The 18,708-nt window shown below is 39.2% G+C and overlaps 1 protein-coding gene across 1 annotated transcript in view; it reads left to right on the top strand.

Annotated features, from left to right (window-relative positions):
- Positions 1-18,708, top strand: part of TMEM123 (transmembrane protein 123) — a 71,770-nt gene that overhangs the window by 44,951 nt on the left and 8,111 nt on the right. The window lies entirely within an intron of this gene.

Here is an 18,708-nt window from a genome sequence, read left to right on the forward strand (position 1 = left end):
GGATTGCTGTATCATACAGTAGGTCTATCTTGAACCTCCATACTGTTTTCCATAGTGGCTGCACCAATTTACATTCTCACCCAGAGAGCACAAGGATTCCCTTTTCTTCATATCTTTCCTAAGACTTGTTATTTTTTGTCTTTTTGATAATAGCCATTCTAACAGTTAGGAGGTGATATCTCATTGTGTCTCTGATTTTCATTTTCCTGATAATTAGTGATGTTGAACACTTTTCATATGTCTGTTGTATGTCTTCTTTGGGAAAATTTCTATTCAGATTCTGTGCCTATTTTTTAAATGAAATTACTGGTTTTCTTGCTATTGAGTTATATGACTTCTTTATATAATTTGGATACTAACCCCTTAACAGATACATGATTTACAAATATTTTCTCCCATTCAGTAGGTTGCCTTTTCATTTTGTTGATGGTTTTGTTTGCTGTGCAGAAGCATCTTAGTTTGATGTAGTCCCACTTGTTTATTTTTGCTTTTGTTGTCTCTGCTTTTGGTGTCAATCCCAAAAATCATAGCCAAGACTTAAGGACTTTACCACCTATTTTTTTTTAGATGTTTTATGGTTTCAGGTCTTACATTAGGTACTATTAAGTCTTTACCCCATTTGGAATTAATGCTTTGTGTGTGGTGTAAGATAGCGGTTCAGTTTCATTCTGTTGCATATGGCTGTCCGGTTTTCCCATCTCCATTTATTGAAGAGATTGTTCTTTCCCCCATTGTATATTCTTGGCTTCTTTGTCATAAATTAATTGACCATACATGTGTGGCTTCTGGGCTCTGTGTTCTGTTCTGTTGATATATATGTCTGTTTTTATGCCAATACCATACTGTTTTGATTACTATAGCTCTGTAATTATAGCTTAAATTTAGAAAGTGTGATGCCTCCAGCTTCGTTTTTATTTCTCAAGATTGCTTTGGCTACTCAGGGACTTTTGTGATTCCATACAAATTTTAGGATCATTTGTTCAATTTCTATGAAAAATACCATTGGAATTTTTATAGAGATTGCATGGACTCTGTAGATTGCTTTGGATGGTGTGGATATTTTAACAATGTTCTTCTAATTCGTGATCACAGAATATTTTTCCATTTATTTGTGTCTTCTTTAATTCCTTACATCAATGTCTTATAGTTTTCAGTATACAGGTCCATTACCTACTCGGTTAAATTTTTTCCTAGGTATTTTATTCTCTTTCATGCAATTGTAAATGGGATTGGTTTCTTAATTTCTCTTTGTGATAGTTTGTTATTAGTGTATAGAAACGCAGTAGATTTTTGTATATTGATTTTGTATCCTGAAACTTTATTGAATTTGTTTATTAGTTCTAACACTTTCTTTGTGGAGTCTTTAGGGTTTTCTATTTATAATACCATGTTATTTGCAAATACTGACAATTTTACTTCTTTCTCTCTAATTTGGATGCCTTTTATTTCTTTTTTTTTTTTTAGAAGATGTTGGGGGTAGGAGTTTATTAATTTGTTTATTTTTGCTCTGTTGGGTCTTTGTTTCTGTGCGAGAGCTTTCTCTAGTTGTGGCAGATGGGGGCCACTTTTCATCGTGGTGCGTGAGCTTCTCACTGTCGTGGCTTCTCTAGTTGCAGAGCACAGGCTCCAGACGCGCAGGCTCAGTAGTTGTGGCTCACGGGCCTAGTTGCTCCGCGGAATGTGGGATCCTCCCAGACCAGGGCTCGAACCCGTGTTCCCTGAGTTAGCAGGCAGATTCTCAACCACTGCGCCACCAGTGGAAGCCCCTATTTCTTTTTCTTGCCTAATTGTTCAGGCTAGGACTTCCAATACTGTGTTGAATAAAAGTGGTGAGAATGGGCATACTTGTCTTGTTCCTGATTTTACAGGAAAAGCTTTCAGCTTTTCACTGTTGAGTATGATGTTAGCTGTTGGCTTATCATATATGGCCTCTATTATGTTGAGGTACATTCCTTCTGTACCCACTTTGCAGAGAATTTTTATCATAAATGTTGAATTTTCCTAAATGCTTTTCCTGCATCTAATGAGATAATCATATGGTTTTTATCCTTCATTTTGTTAATGTGGTATATAACATTGATTTGCAGATGTTGAACCATCCTTGCATCACTGGAATGAATCCCACTGGATTATCGTGTATGATTCTTTTCATGTATTGATGAATCCAGTTTGGTAATATTTTGTTGAGGATTTTTGCATCCATATTCATCAGGGGTATTGGCCTGTAATTTTCTTTTGTTGTGGCATCCTTGTCTGATTTTGCTATCAAGGTAATGCTGACCTCTTAAAATTACTTTTGAAGTCTTATCTCTTCTATTTTTTTGGAAGAGTTTTGAGAAGGATTGGTATTAATTCTTGAATATTAGGCAGAATTCACCAGTGAAGCTGTCCTGTCCTGGACTTTTGTTTGCTAGGAGGTTTTTCTTTTGTTTTGTTTTTTGTTTTTAGGGTTTTTTTTTTTTTCTATTTTGTTTTATTTATTTCTTTATACAGCAGGTTCTTATTAGTCATCAGTTTTATACACATCAGTGTATACATGTCAATCCCAATTGCCCAATTCAGCACACCACCATCCCCAGCCCCCCACAGCTTTCCCCCCTTGGTGTCCATACATTTGTTCTCTACATCTGTGTCTCAACTTCTGCCCTACAAACCAGTTCATCTGTACCATTTTTCTAGGTTCCATATACATGCCTTAATATACGATATTTGTTTTTCTCTTTCTGACTTACTTCACTCTTTATGACAGTCTCTAGATCCATCCATGTCTCAACAAAGGACTCAATTTCATTCCTTTTTATGGCTGAGTAATATTCCATTGTATATATGTACTACATCTTCTTTATCCATTCATCTGTTGTTGGGGATTTAGGTTGCTTCCATGACCTGGCTGTTGTAAATAGTGCTGCAATGAACATTGGGGTTGCATGTGTCTTTTTCAATTATGGTTTTCTCTTGGTATAAGCCCAGTAGTGGGATTGCTGGATCATATGGTAATTCTATTTTTAGTTTTTTAAGGAACCTCCATACTGTTCTCCATAGTGGGTGTATCAATTTACATTCCCACCAACAGTGCAAGAGAGTTCCCTTTTCTCCACACCCTCTCCAGCATTTGTTGTTTGTACATTTTCTGATGATGCCCATTCTAACTGGTGTGAGGTGATACCTCACTGTAGTTTTGATTTGCATTTCTCTAATAATTAGTGATATTGACCAGCTTTTCATGTGCTTCTTGGCCATCTGTATGTCTTCTTTGGAGAAATGTCTGTTTAGGTCTTCTGCCCATTTTTGGATTGGGCTGTATGTTTCTTTAATATTGAGCTGCATGAGCTGTTTATATATTTTGGAGATTAATCCTTTGTCCGTTGATTCATTTGCAAATATTTTCTCGCATTCTGAGGGCTGTCTTTCCGTCTTGTTTATGGTTTCCTTTGCTGTACAAAAGCTTTTAAGTTTCATTAGGTTCCATTTATTTATTTTTGTTTTTATTTCCATTACTCTAGGCGGTGGATCAAAAAAGATCTTGCTGTCATTTATGTCAAAGAGTGTTCTTCCTATGTTTTCCTCTAAGAGTTTTATAGTGTCCGGTCGTACATTTAGGTCTCGAATCCATTTTGAGTTTATTTTTGTGTATGGTGTTAGGGAGTGTTCTAATTTCATTCTTTTACATGTAGCTGTCCAGTTTAGAGTGTTTCCTTAATTTCTCTTTCAGATTTTTCATCATTAGTGTGTAGGAATGCAAGAGATTTCTTGGTATTAATTTTGTATCCTGCAACTTTACCAGTTGATTAGCTCTAGTAGTTTACTGGTGGCATTTTCAGGATTCTCTATGTATAGTATCATGTCATCTGCAAACAGTGACACTTTTACTTCTTCTTTTCCAATTTGTATTCCTTTTATTTCTTTTTCCTCTCTGATTGCCATGGCTAGGACTTCCAAAGCTATGTTGAATAATAGTGGTGAGAGTGGATATCCTTTTCTTGTTCCTGACCTTAGAGGAAATGCTTTCAGTTTTTCACCATTGAGAATGATGTTTGCTGTGGCTTTGTCGTATATGGCCTTTATTATGTTGAGGTAGATTCCCTCTATGCCCACTTTCTGGAGAGTTTTTATCATAAATGGGTGTCGAATTTTGTCAGAAGCTTTTTCTGTATCTACTGAGATGATCAAATGGTTTTTATTCTTCAATTTGTTAATGTGGTGTATCACATTGATTGATTTGCCTATGTTGAGGAATCCTTGCATCCCTGGGATAAATCCCGCTTGACCGTGGTGTATGATCCTTTTAATGTGTTGTTGGATTCTGTTTGCTAGTATTTTGTAGAGGATTTTTGCATCTATATTCATCAGTGATATTGTTCTGTAATTTTCTTGTTTTGTAGTACCTTTGTATGGTTTTGGTATCAGGATGATGGTGGCCTCATACAATGAGTTTGGGAGTGTTCCTTCCTCTGCAATTTTTTGGAAGATTTTGAGAAGGATGGGTATTAGCTCTTCTCTAAATATTTGATAGCATTCACCTGTGAAGCCATCTGGTCCTGGACTTCTGTTTGTTGGAAGATTTTTAATCACAGTTTCATTTTCATTACTTGTGATTAGTCTGTGTATATTTTCTATTTCTTCGTGGTTCAGTCTTGGAAGGTTATACCTTTCTAAGAATTTGTCCATTTCTTCCAGGTTGTCCATTTTATTGGCCTGGAGTTGCTTGTAGTAGTCTCTTAGGATGCTTTGTATTTCTGCGGTGTCTGTTGTAACTTCTCCTTTTTCATTTCTAATTTTATTGATTTCAGTCCTCTCCCTCTTTTTCTTGATGAGTCTAACTAATGGTTTATCAATTTGTTTATCTTCTCAAAGAACCAGCTTTTAGTTTTATTGATCTTTGCTATTGTTTTCTTTGTTTCTATTTCATTTATTTCTCCTCTGATCGTCATGATTTCTTTCCTTCTGCTAACTTTGGGTTTTGTTTGTTCTTCTTTCTCTAGTTCCTTTAGGTGTAAGGTTAGATTGTTGATTTGAGATTTTTCTTGTTTCTTGAGGTAGACTTGTATAGCTATAAACTTTTCTCTTAGAACTGCTTTTGCTGCATCCCATAGGTTTTGGATTGTCATTTGTCTCTAGGTATTTTTTGATTTCCTCTTTGATTTCTTCAGTGATCTCTTGGTTATTTAGTAACGTATTGTTTAGCCTCCACGTGTTCGTGTTTTTTACATTTTTTTCCCTGTAATTCATTTCTAATCTCACTGCGTTGTGGTCAGAAAAGATGCTTGATATGATTTCAGTTTTCTTAAATTTACTGAGGCTTGATTTGTGAACCAAGATATGAGCTATTCTGGAGAATGTCCCTTGTGCACTTGAGAAGAAAGTGTAACCTGCTGTTTTTGGATGGAATGTCCTATAAATATCATTTAAATCTATCTGGTCTGTTGTGTCATTTAAAGCTTGTGTTTCCTTATTTATTTTCAATTTGGATGATCTGTCCATTGGATGATCTGTCCATTGGTTAAAGTCCCCCACTATTATTTTGTTACTGTCTATTTCCTGTTTTATAGCTGTTAGCAATTGCCTTATGTATTGAGGTGGTCCAAGTTGGGTGCATATATATTTATAATTGTTATATCTTCTTCTTGGATTTGATCCCTTGATCATTATGTAGTGTCCTTCCTTGTCTCTTGTAACATTCTTTATTTTAAATTCTATTTTATCTGATATGAGTATTGCTACTCCAGCTTTCCTTCGATTTCCATTTACATGGAATATCTCTTTCCATCCCCTCACTTTCAGTCTGTATGTGTCCCTAGGTCTGAAGTGGGTCTCTTGTAGACAATATATATGGGTCTTATTTTTGCATCCATTCAGCAAGCCTGTGTCTTTTGGTTGCAGCATTTAATCCAGTCACATTTAAGGTAGTTATCGATATGTATTTTCCTATGACCATTTTCTTAATTGTTTTGGGTTTGTTTTTGTAGGTCCTTTTCTTCTCTTGTGTTTCCCACTTAGAGAAGTTCCTTTAGCATTTGTTGTAGAGCTGGTTTGTTGGTGCTGAATTCCCTTATCTTTTGCTTGTCTGTAAAGCTTTTGATTTCTCCTTCAAATCTGAATGAGATCCTTGCTAGGTAGAGTAATCTTGGTTGTAGGTTCTTTACTTTCATCACTTTAAGTATATCATTCCACTCCCTTCTGGCTTGTAGAGTTTCTGCTGAGAAATCAGCTGTTAACCTTAAGGGAGTTCCCTTGTATGTTATTTGTCATTTTTCCCTTGCTGCTTTCAATAATTTTTATTTGTCTTTAATTTTTGCCAATTTCATTACTTTGTGTCTCGGCATGTTTCTCCTTGGGTTTATCCTGTATGGGACTCTCTGCGCTTCCTGGACTTGGGTGCCTATTTCCTTTCCCATGTTTGGAACGTTTTCAACTATAATCTCTTCAAATATTTTCTCGGGTCCTTTCTCTCTTCTCCTTCTGGGACCCCTATAATGTGAATGTTCTTGCGTTTACTGTTGTCCCAGAGGTCTCTTAGGCTGTCTTCATTTCTTTTCATTCTTTTTTCTTTATTCTGTTCCGCAGCAGTGAATTCCACCATTCTTTCTTCCAGGTCACTTATCCATTCTTCTGCCTCAGTTATTCTGCTCTTGATTCCTTCTAGTATAGTTTTCATTTCAGTTATTTTATTGTTCATCTCAGTTTGTTTGTTCTTTATTCTTCTAGGTCTTTGTTAAACATTTCTTGCATCTTCTCTATCTTTGCCTCCATTCTTTTTCCGAGGTCCTGGATCATCTTCACTATCATTTTTCGGAATTCTTTTTCTGGAAGGTTGCCTCTCTCCACTTCATTTCATTGTTTTTCTGAGGTTTTATCTGTTTCACTATCATTATTTTCAATTCTTTTTCTGGAAGTTTGCCTATCTCCACTTCATTTAGTTGTTTTTCTGCGGTTTTATCTTGTTTCTTCATCTGGTACATAACCCTCTGCCTTTTCATCTTGTCTATCTTTCTGTGAATGTGTTTTTTTTTTTTTCCACAGGCTGCAGGAATGTAGTTATTCTTGATTCTGCTGTCTGCCTTCTGGTGGATGAGGCTATCTTTAGGAGGTTTTGATTACTGATTCAACCTCCCTATTGGTCTGTTCAGATTTTCTGTTTCTTCATGATTCAGTCTTGGAAGGTTTTATGTTTCTAAGAATTTATCTATTTCTCCTAGGTTGTCCAAGTTTTTGGCATATAATTGTTCATAGTAGTGTCTGAAAATTCTTTGTATTTCTGTGGTATCTGTTTTGATGTCACCTCTTTCAATTCTGACTTTAGCTGAAAGTTTGTCCATTTGTTGTTTATCTTCTCAAAATGGCAGCTCTTGATTTCATTGATGTTTTCTATTGTCATTTTAGTCTCTATTTCATTTTTCTACTCTGACCTTTGTTATTTTAATTCTTCTACTAACTTTGAGTCTCATTTGGTTTTTTTCTAGTTTCTTTAGTGTAAAGTTACGTTGTTTATGTGAGATTTTTCTTGTTTCCTGACGTCAGCATTTATAGCTATGCACTTCCCTGTTAGGATTACTTTTGCTGCATCCCATAAGTTTTGGTATGCTGTATTTACATTTTCATTAGTCTTAAGGGTTTTTTTGTTTCCTCTTTGATTTCTTCTTTGACCCATTTGTTCAGTAGCATGTTGTTTAATTTCCACATATTTGTGCATTTTCCAGTTTTCTTCTTGTAATTGAATTCTAGTTTCCTGCCATTGTGGTTGGAAAAGATGCTTGATATTATTTTAGTCTTCTTAACTTTGTTAAGACTTGTCTTCTGGCCTCATATATTATCTATCCTGGAGAATACTCCATGTGCACTTGAGAAGATTGTGCATTCTGTTGCTTCTTGGATGAAATGTTCTGTATATATCTGTTAAGTCTCTATGTTCTAACATGTCATTTAAGGCCAGTGTTTCCTTATTGATTCTCTGTCTGATCTATCCATTGATGTAAGTGGGGTATTAAAGTCCCTCATTGTTACTGTATTGCTGTCTTTTTCTCCCTGTAGGTCTGTTAATATTTGCTTTATATATTTAGGTGCTCCTATGTTGGGTGCATAAATATTTACAAATATTTTCTTATTTGTTTAACACCTTTATGTGATGCCCTTCTTTGTCTCTTATTAATATCTTTGTTTTAAAGTTTATTTTGTCTGATGTAAGTATAGCTACCCCAGCTTTCTTTTTGTTTCCGTTTGCAGGGAATATATTTCTCTATCCCCTCTCTTTCAGTCTCTGTGTCCTTGTATCTGAAGTGAGTCTCCTGTAGGCAACATATAGATGGGTGGGTTTTTTTAATCCACTCTGTATCTTTCAATGGGAAAATTTAGCCCATTGACATTTAAAGTAATTGTTGATAGGTATGGACTTACTTCCATTTTGTTAATTGTTTTCTGGCTGTTTTGCAGGTCCTGTATTCCTTTCTTCTTCTCTTGTTGTCTTTTGTGGTTTGATGACATACTTTAGTGGTATGCTTAGATTCCTTTATGTTTTGTGTATCTACTAGAGGTCTTTTTCTTTGTGGTTACCTTGAAGCTTACATATAAGAACTTATTTATAACAGTCTGTGTTAAGCTGGTAACAAATATAAATAGGTTCTAAAGCTCTACAGTTTTGCTCTCCCCACCCCCACGTTTTATGTTTTTGATGTCACATTTACATCTTTTTATCCTGTGTATTCTTCAACTAATTATTATAATTATAGTTATTTTTATTAGTTTTGTGTTTTAATCTCCATACTAGCTCTATAAGTGATCAATCTACCACCTTTACATTAGATTATTCTGAATTTTACCTTTATCACTGATACTTATTCTTTAATATGTTCTCTATTACTGATTAGCACCTTCTTGTTTCAGCTTAAAGAAGTCCCTTTAACATTTCTTATAAGGCCAGTTTAGTGGTGAACTCCTTTAGCTTTTGCTTTTCTGGAAAAACTCTTGATCTCTCCTTCAATTCTGAATGATAACTGCCAGATTGAGTATTCTTGGTTGACAGTTTTTCCTCTAAGCACTTTGAATATATTGTGCCACTCCCTCTGGCCTGCAAAGTTTCTGCTGAAAAATCTGTTGGTTTTATGAGGATTCCCTTATATGGAATAGGTTGGGGGGTTTTCTTGCTGCCTTTAAGATTTTCTCCTTGTCTTTATCTTTTGACACATTAATTATAATGTGTCTTTGTGTGGGTCTCTCTGGGTTCATCTTATTTGGAACTCTCTGGATTTCCTGGATCTGGATATCAGTCCCTACCCAGGTTGGGGAACTTTTCAGCCATTATTTTCTTTCAATAAATTTTCTGCCCCTTTCTCTCTTATTTTCCTGGGACCCCTATAATGCAAATGTTGGTCTGCTTGATGTTGTCTTGTAAGTCCCTCAAAGTATCTTCACTTTTTTTTCCACTCTGTTTCCTTTTTGCTGCTTTGATAGGGAGAGTTCCACTGTCCTGTCCTTGAGTTCACTGATCCTTTCTCCTGCTTTATCTAGTCTACTCTTGAGCCCCTTTAGTGTATTTTTCAGTTATTATATTCTTCAGCTCTGTGACTTCTTTTGATACTTTCTTATATTTTCCCTTTGTTGAAGTTCCGACTGTCTTCATCCATTCTTCTCCCAAATTCAGTGAGAATCTTTATGACAGTTATTTTGAACTCTTTATCAGGTAAATTACTTATCTTTGTTTTATTAAAGTCTTTTTCTGATGTTTTATCTTGTTCTTTCCTGTGGAACATATTTCTCTGTTTCTTCATTTTCCTTGATTCTCTGCATTGGTTTCTATGCATTAGATGAAAGAGCCACCTTGCCCAGACTTGAAGGAGTGAGTCCATGCAGGAGATGAACCTTATTGTTCAATCCTGCCCTAGCTCTTGGTTGTCTCTCAAACTTTTTTGATTGTTAAGTAGTCTATTTTGTTCTTAATGGATGCTAGTAGCTGAGAGTATGCCAAGACCTGTCAGTGTAGGAGAGGATCTCAGTCAGCACCTAGACTAAACCTGATTGGAAGCTAAACCCTCAGGTAAGAGCTTTCAAAGTATGCAAATATATACAGTTCTCTGGGACCACAAACATAAGTCCCACTGGCAGCTAGAGCCAGGTGATCTGGAGGTGTCCCCTGGGCAGCATCACAAAATTGGTACCTCAGAAAAATGGACAGCCTCCTTTCCAGAAGATCCCAGAGACCTGGAATGAGGCAAAGATGGTGTCCCCTGGCCTCCATTCCCGAGAGCGCCTTTGTAGGCCTCTAAAAGTGTGCCAAACCCTAAGCCTGCCCCTCAGGCCAAAGCTCCTAGACAAGCAAGAAGGCCTCTCTCTCTCAGAAAGATCTGCTATCTGCACAGTTCTCTGGGGATGGTAGCCAGCCAGGAACTACCTTTGCATTTGTTACAGTCCCGTGGGACCTAGGAACACAAGCCCCCCTGGCCTCCAGAGCCAGGCAATCAAGTGCATCCCCTGGCAGTGTGTGTGTGGGGGTGGGGAGGGGCAGCCACAAAAAACAGGGCACCAGACACATATACAAGTCCACTCCAGGATACACTGGTGCTCTGGAGTGTGGCAGAGGGAGAAAATGAAGATAGCACCCACCCCCCAGGTCTCTGGAAAGGATTGCGATCAGCCCTTAAATGTGTGTTTAATTAGAAGCCTGTCCCTCAGGCCTAGCTGATAAGATAATAGGCCTCTTTCACAGAAAGGCTGAGCTCCTGGGTCTGTTGCCTCTTGCTGTACCCTGGGGAGTGGTAGCTGGTTGAGAGCTCTTTCTCTGTTGGTTGCAGTCCTATGGAACTTGTGAGCATATACCCTGCTGACCAGAGCCAGTCATTCTAAAGGTCTCCCCTGGCAGCAACCACAAAAATTGGGGCACCGGAGATGGGCATAGGCTCCTTAGACATGTGTTAGATTAGATTCCTTCTGCTCATACCAAACTTTAAGATTAGCAAATGAGCCTCTTTCACATAAAGTCTGGGTGCCTCTCAATTGACTGCCTCTGAGCTGGTCCTTGGGGTGGGGTGAGTCTGAAGATGAGTGCCCTTTAAGAGCCATTTCTCAGTTGGCTATGGCCTTGGGGGTCTCAAGGACATGGCCCCATTGGTTTTCAAAGCTTAGAGGGCTCACCTCTCAGGTGCAGGTCTTAAAAGTCGGGTACCTGATGTGGGGTTCAAACCTTTCACTCCTCAGGGAGAAGCTACGGGTTTTGAGTTCCCTTCTGATTGTGTGTCACTGCAGCAGGTTGGGGGCAGGAGCGGGTTGCAGAGTTTATGGCGAGATTGTGTCAGCCTCTCCTTCCTGCGTCAGTGTTGGTTTTTTTCTCATCTGCCCGATGTGTAGGAGTCACTCAGCCAGTTTTGGGGTGTCTTTTTTCCCAGAGGAAATTGTTGTGTAATTGGCTGTAGATTCAGTGTGTCTATGGGAAGTGGTGAGTTTAGGATCTTCCCGTGTCATCATCGTGAACCAGTACCACTCATCACCTTTTCTCTGATTAGTAATTGTATAGTATATTTCTTTCCTATACCTTCACTTTCGATACTTTTCAGCTTTTTGGAATCTTAGTTTTAAGATATATTGCTTATGAACAGTTCATAGTTTTGCTATCCAGTTGATAATCTTTGTCTTTTACGTGGCCTGTTTTGTACATTTAATATAACTTCAGTGTAATTTCTGGACTGGGCCAGGAGCAGTAATAGGGTTTCACCGGGTAAAGAATGGGTGGGAAGCATCCCAGGCAGAGGAAGTACTATAACAAAGCAACAGAAGTAAATCGACCGCATAGGGAAAGCTGAGTAAATCTGCTGGGGCGGAAAAGAGTAGCAGAAGATTAGGCAGCAGAGGAGACCGTGGCCTTGTCATCATGGCGAAGGGATCGCTTTTGGCCTCTTCCCTCCTTGCATAGTGTGGAGCACATGCTAGAAGTGATCGAGTTCTTCCAAAACTGTGCCTGGCACTTACGTAGAGTAAAATGAAAATGCAAGATGTAGGTCTTGCAATTAATAACCAACTAGTTCCATTTAAAAGGTAAGATAATACAATTAAGAGTCCAGAAAAATGTAAAATAAGGAGATAAATAATAAAGTTAAAAATAAAGGAGTACCTGAGAAGGATTGCATCTTTCTTGTTTCTGCAGAGCCTCCTAGCATTGTTCTTGGCGCTGAGTAGGTATTGGGTTGGCCAAAAAGTTCATTCCAGTTTTTCTGTGACGTCTTAGGGGAAAACCTGAATGAATTTTTGGCCAGCCCAATAATACTCAGTGCTGGGAGGAGTGGGAAGCCAGGCTGACTGGAATGTGTTGGGGAAGAATAGCAGATAGAGTGAATTCTATTCTGTGGAGATTGGAGATTGCCAGGATGAGAGGCTGGGAAGGTTTGGAGCAGGAACAGAGGAAAAATAATATCAGCTTGCCTGATGCCCTTGTGAATGTGATTCTTGCCTTATTTATTTTTAATTAGCTAGGGTTACAAATTGTGGGCTGGGTCTGTGGTAATGAAATAGAATGGGAAAGACCTATGGCAATATCATAACAAAGCCTGGATATTGTCTACACAGCCCTGGCCAGCTCAGCCTTGGCTGAGTTGGGTTCTGACTGCCTTGAAAAGCCAAGTTTCTTTTCTGACCCTCTCTTGCTCATCTGCTTTCTGTACAGCTCTGGGAATGCACAGGATCGCCCTTTGGAATGAATTTCCTTAAACAAACCTGGACTGTGTCACAATTGTTAGTTCTCACTGTCCGTAAGGCAGATAATTGCCTTGACTGAAAATGCCTCTTTCAGCTCCTGCCAGAGTTTATATTAAAAGATTTAGGTAGAGTGATGATAGTGTAATAAAATGTGGGAACAGAATTTATTACAGATGTACTATAACTTATTTAAAACATCCCAGTTGTTATTTTTCTGTGTTCATATATATATAGAGAGAGAGAGAGTTTTTTTTTCCTTTTTGGAATTTTAATTTTTGAATTTAGAAGTTTAGGAAAATATATTTGATTTTCAGAAAATGGACAGCTCTTTATGATGATATATTTTTTAAAGCCCAATTTTCTCTTAGATTGTTTTAAATCTAGATTTTTCTTGATTTTTTTAAAAGATAACTTTTTAAGATTTTTTTTCTAATCTATATTTTTCAGTTCTGTGGATTTTTGGTCCTCAGGTAATTTGAATTCAAGAATTTTCATAATGTACAATGAGGAAAGGCCCCTTTGCTTTCTAAATAATGAGCACTTCTGGGATTACACTGATACTTAGATTCTCCATAGCAGGGGTCCCCAACCCCCAGGCCACAGACCAGTACCAGCCTGTGGCCTGTTAGGAACTGGGCCGCACAGCAGGGGGTGAGCGGCGGGCGAGTGACCGAAGCTTCATCTGTATTTACAGCCGCTCCCCATTGCTTGCATTACCACCTGAGCTCCGCCTCCTGTCAGGTCAGCAGTGGCATTCGATTCTCATAGGAGCTCGAACCCTACTGTGAACTGTGCACGTGAGGGATCTAGGCTGCACACTCCTTATGAGACTCTAATCCCTGATGATCTGGCTGGGGAGTGGCTGCAGATACAGATTATCATTAGCAGAGAAGTTTGACTGCACAGAGATCATAATAAATCATTTGCTTCCAGACTCATATCAAAACCTTATCAGCAGACTTCCCTGGTGGTGCAGTGGTTAAGAATCTGCCTGCCAATGCAGGGGACATGAGTTTGATCCCTGATCCGGGAAGTTCCCACATGCCATGGAGCAACTGAGCCCATGCACCACAACTACTGAAGCCCGCGCACCTAGAGCCCGTGCTCCACAACAAAGAGAGGCTACCACAATGAGAAGCCCGCACACCACAACGAAAAGTAGCCCCTGCTTGCCGCAACTAGAGAAAGCCCACGCACAGCAATGAGGACCCAATGCAGCCAAAAAATAAATAAATAAATAAAAATTTAAAAAGCCCTATCAGTGAGTGGCAAGTGAAAACGAGCTCAGGGCTCCCACAGATTCTGCATTATGGTGAGTTGTATAATTATTTCATTATATATTACAATGTAATAGTAATAGAAATAAAGTACACAATAAATGAAATGTGCTTGAATCATCACGAAACCATCCCCACCTCCATCCGTGGAAATCTATGGGAAAGAGGTTTTTAAGGTTCTCAGTGTTTAAAAATATTCCAAGAGACACACACAAGACTAGTACTAGCTGCAGACTGTACTTAGAATCATAGAACCCTCAAAATGACTCTGTGGCACCAAAAATTTATGATCCATGATCTTAAATAGCTCTGTATTTTTGACAACTATAATAGGAAATGAAAAACTACCACTATCCCATTTTAAAATAACTGAGATTTTTTAAAAAAATGAATGTGAATTTTCAACTCTGGTTTAAGTGTGTATCTGATACCCCAAAGAAAACAAATTGTCACTCTTAACTTTGAAATATTTAGGTTAAAGGACAAAAATGGCACTTAGATAGTTTGGGGCTTAAGGTTATAGGAATAAAGAAAGTTATTTCAACACAACATAGTTATACAAAGACACTTGGAATAAATCCAGACTTTGAAGAGGATGAGTGAAGAGGATGAGTACTAGGAAAAAACAGGCTGCTTCATAGTGTCCTTGGTCTTGCTGGAATAAGAAGGTGGCCGGCTGGTGTTAATAGAAAAAGGCCTGGAACATCACTTTTTTCTTCTTGGATATTTATATCAATGAACTGAAAATACCTTTAAGAGCATCCTCTTCGATGTGCTGTTATTCAGATGGCAGTGGTGATAATCATGGAAGTAGATCTGACTGACTACTACTCAGCCTCCTGTAAGGGAACTGTGTCGTGCAGCTCTGTAGGAGAGGTATATTCTGTAAAACAAATGCTGAGATACAGAGTAACCATTCATTGAGCAGGTCCTCCGTAGGAGGCACTGTGCTAAGTGCTCAATACAAATTATGTCAGTTATTTCTCCCAAACCCCTGTGATATCCCTTTTTATAGATGAGGAAGGAGACTGAATCTCAGAGAGGTTAAGTAACTTGTCTAAGGTAACCCAGCAAGTAAGTGGCTGAGCTGATCCAGAGCTTGAGCTCGTTCCCACCATGCCTGAAAAATATCACTAGCACTTGGTAAAGAGAAGAGCTCAGTACATGGAAGTGCGAATTCTGTCATAGAAAAATTGTGCTCCAGGGATAGTTCTCTTATTACAGAACAGGAACGGAGTGCTGATTGGACTGTCTTGAATATTTTTTCAGCAGTGACAAAACATCAACTCATCCCCGTTTGTACTTTCTCTGTCTTGTCCCTTTTGCACCTGAACATGGCAGTTGCTGGGACGGAGGGTGCATGGGTGCTCTTCCTACAGCCCTTCACTTTGTTTTCCTGTGATTATGTTAGTTGAAACCAAGAATTAGGGTCAAGAAATTCTTATAGCTCTGAAATCTATAGGTGATCTTAGGTTTCATTTAAGAAGTTTTGAGAGTAGTTTGACAAGTACCGAATGACTTAATTCATCTCACAGTGATTAGTTGCAAGGATCTGTGAAAGGAACAAGCTCAGCACAGCCACTGGCGAGTGCTGTGTCTCAGCTGCCTGAAGACGCGTTTTGTTAGCAGTGAAAGAACTGTGGTCCTGAGTGCATTAGTTTGCTAGGGCTGCCACACAAACGACCACTAACTAGGTAGTGTAAACAGCAGAGATGTATCGTCGGATTGTCAACAGGGTTGCTGCCCCCTGAGAGAGGATCTTTCCTGTGCCTTTCGCCTCGTTTCTGGTGTTTTGCTGGCAATCTTTGGCTTTCCTTGGCCTGTTGGAAGCATCACCGTGATCTGTGCCTTCATCTTCACATGGTGTTCCTCCCGTATGTCTGTCTGCCTCCAAATTTCCCATTTTATAAGGACACCAGGTATTTAAGGCTCATCTTCATAACCTCATTTTAACTTCATTATAATCCTCTGTAAAGACCCTGTCTCCAAAAAAGGTCACATCCTAAATTACTGGGGGTTAGGGCTTCAACATATGAATTTTAGGGGGACACATAACACTAAATAAGTGTTAACAACTGTGTGCCACATACACCCCTTCCCGCAGCTCCACTTACGTTAGCTGAGGTGTTATCCATAGTACGTAGGTCCAGTTTATTGAATGAGTTGTATTTAGTAAGGTGTCTCTCCTTTTCAGAATAATACCAAAATAAATAAAAGTCTACAATGATTGGAATTTCTCCCTCTGCCAGCCTGGGCCTGCTTCGCGTTTGGAACCGACAGTGGGGAATTTGACACTGTCGGCTTCCTTCCTTGCTCTGCCTTTCTCCCCCTCACTTCTCCTGGTTTTTACCCTTCCAGGATCAGGCCTAAAGGGGCTTAAGGGGAAAAGCCAGCTGGGATGTTTTCATCTGACGAAGGTGCCCCCTAGGTGGCGGATGTGGTTCTCTTTGGTAGATTCCGGGGAGACCCTACAGCTGGGGCTTCCCCCTTCAGCTCCCCTGATGCAGTAGGGCCTCCCCTCCAGCTGACCCTCTCACTACACACCCTTGGCCCCTAGCTTTTGGTGTTCCACTTCTCTGCTGGTTATCTTCATCCCTCTGCGCAGAACTCTCTGGGGAGGCTATCTTTTAAGGCAGCCCCATGCTGGCTATGTTTCACGGGGCCTGGTTTGGTTCTTGGGAAACACGCACCTTTGCTGTCAGTGGAAATAAGAGTCTACTCCCAGCGCAGCCTTTTACACTCTGCTGACAGGTAGAGACAGCTCAGCCATAGCCTCTCGCCTTTAGAGTTACTTTTCAGGCTTGAGTCAAATCTTAGTCTTTGTCGCTTCAGGTCCAGGAGATACTGGGCCTGCTCTTCGGGTGATTCCCTCGGCTTAGTTTGAGGTGAGCGGCTGCGTTCTCCTCTTTTCCTCCGTGGGCAGAGGTGGAGGTGGACACAGAGCACACTTGACACTTTCCAGTAACGTACCCTCTTTGGGCCTTTATAACTTGTTTTGTTTTGATTTGATGTTTTTGTACTGTTTTTGATTGAGATATAATTGACGTATAACATTGTATTAGTTTTAGGTGTACAACATAATGATTTATATATTGCAAAATGATCACAATAAGTAACATCTATCATAATCTATAATAATGTATATAACATACAACACCTATTTCATCATATTTAGTTACAAAATTTTATTTCTTCTGATGAGAACTTTCAAGATTCTCTTCAAAACTTTCAAATATACAATATAGTATTATTAACTGTAGTCATCATGGGCTGTACATTACCTCCCCATGACTTATTTATTTTATAACTAGAAGTTTGTACCTTTTGACCACCTTCACTCATGTCACCCACCCTCCACGCCGTTACAACTTCTGCTTCTCAGAGGCAGGGGGAGACTGACTGGCTAAAACAGCAAAGTCAGATAGGGCTAAACCCTTTCCAAGCCCTGCATGGATGCTCTGTTCTTCTGACACCTCTGCAGGTACTCACTGAGCCACGCTCTGCAGGGCACTGCTCAGTAGCTGAACAGTTAAGGGAGAAGGAAGACACCCAGACGTCCATGGTGGGATGGTCTCATTTGCAGAGGAGCACAAATGACCGTTTACTTATATTACAGGCAAGGGGGTTGAGTCATGGAATGTGAGTTCTGACCTTGAAGAGAGCATCCTTGCATTGCAGTTATCACATTTAAACATCATGAAATACACCTTAACATAAAAATTATTGGCCTGTTTTGTCAATTTATAGAAAATTTTAGCTGCTTAGTGGTTTCTGTAACACATTTGGATTTTCTTAGTGAAGGACTAACCTGTTACAGCTCCCTGTTTTTGCCCATGTTACTTCATACAGTATCTCTGAAGAATATCTTATTATGGCAGGGAGAAGAGAGTAGGCTGTGTGTGTGTGTGGAATCCAAAAGCAGAATTGTGTTCATTGTTTTGCTCTGCAAAGATCATTCTGTTCTAAAGATATGATATAAATGATGGTTCTTTGCTGTATTTAATTTCATTATAATAGAATTCATTCTCTACATTAAAATAATAGGTGATTATTTCAACGCTAAATTATATTATATGTTTATAGAGCATTTAGAATTGAATAATAAAAGATTAGTCCAAGTTCATAGCATTCTACTTGAATAATTATGATTTATTCACCTATATAATACAAAAATACTGATTCCTTTGGTCTTTTTTAAAAAATTAGGTAATACTCAGTGGAAGAGATCACACAGTAAAGACCCAAAGTTCACAAAATGTGATAGGAATTTAAAGAGTAAAAGCAGATGGGCAGATAAGCACTATTAAAACCAGCCTGTAAAATTGAAAATAAATATTTGAATTCTTTGAATAAAAAGTCCAGAATAGGGGCTTCCCTGGTGGCACAGTGGTTGAGAGTCTGCCTGCCGAGGCAGGGGATGCGGGTTCGTGCCCCGGTCCGGGAAGATCCCACATGCCGCGGAGCAGCTGGGCCCGTGAGCCATGGCTGCTGAGCCTGCGTGTCCGGAGCCTGTGCTCCGCACGGGAGAGGCCACAACAGTGAGAGGCCCGCATACCGCAAAAAAAAAGAAAAGAAAAGAAAAAGTCCAGAATAATTGTGAAAGGGTGATAATGCATGAAGTAATCACTTTTGGTATGTGACAGCAGCAGTGGTACAGAGAACCTGAAGGCCCTGTGCTGCTGTCACTGGGGAAAAGGAGAAGGCAAGCCCGGTGGGTAATTCTTTCCACTTTAGTTCTTGGCCATAAAGAGTAAAA

Source organism: Neophocaena asiaeorientalis, unplaced genomic scaffold, assembly GCF_003031525.2.
Source record: "Neophocaena asiaeorientalis asiaeorientalis breed wild unplaced genomic scaffold, Neophocaena_asiaeorientalis_V1.1 scaffold601, whole genome shotgun sequence".
Taxonomy (NCBI): domain Eukaryota; kingdom Metazoa; phylum Chordata; class Mammalia; order Artiodactyla; family Phocoenidae; genus Neophocaena; species Neophocaena asiaeorientalis.